Consider the following 564-nt stretch of genomic DNA (forward strand, 5'->3'; position numbering starts at 1 on the left):
GGGAAATTCAAAAAAGATGCTCGGGGATGGAAGAACCACAAATAGTCGAAGAATCGAGTGAACAAGTCGAAACAGTTCGACCTGTATCACAAGTTGTTGAGACAACACCTACTAGTGAACCTCGGAGATCTGGTAGAATTCGCCAAGAGCCTACAAGATACGGTTTTCTTGTGACTGGAAACGACGAACTCATGTTGTTAGAACATGACGAGCCTACGTCGTATTCAGAGGCTGTGGCGAGTTCCGATTCCGAGAAATGGCACCATTTCCTTAGGGTAACCCACAAATATGCATTTATCAGATTTGGCGGATAGCTTATCAGAAGCTAGACGTTTCACATAAACTCGCATCCCCAAATCTTCATAAACGCTAACCTGGGACGCTTCCCAGTCCATATATCATATGGTGTCTTCTGAACCGACTTTGTTGGACAGTTGTTCAGTATAAGCGCAGCCGTTTCCAGAGCGTAGCCCCAGAAGGATTTAGGAAGATCGACCTGACTCATCATAGACCGTACCATATCTAATAAGGTTCGGTTCCTCCTCTCGGACACGCCATTCCACT

Source organism: Tarenaya hassleriana, unplaced genomic scaffold (genome assembly GCF_000463585.1).
Source record: "Tarenaya hassleriana unplaced genomic scaffold, ASM46358v1 Cleome183, whole genome shotgun sequence".
Classification (NCBI taxonomy): domain Eukaryota; kingdom Viridiplantae; phylum Streptophyta; class Magnoliopsida; order Brassicales; family Cleomaceae; genus Tarenaya; species Tarenaya hassleriana.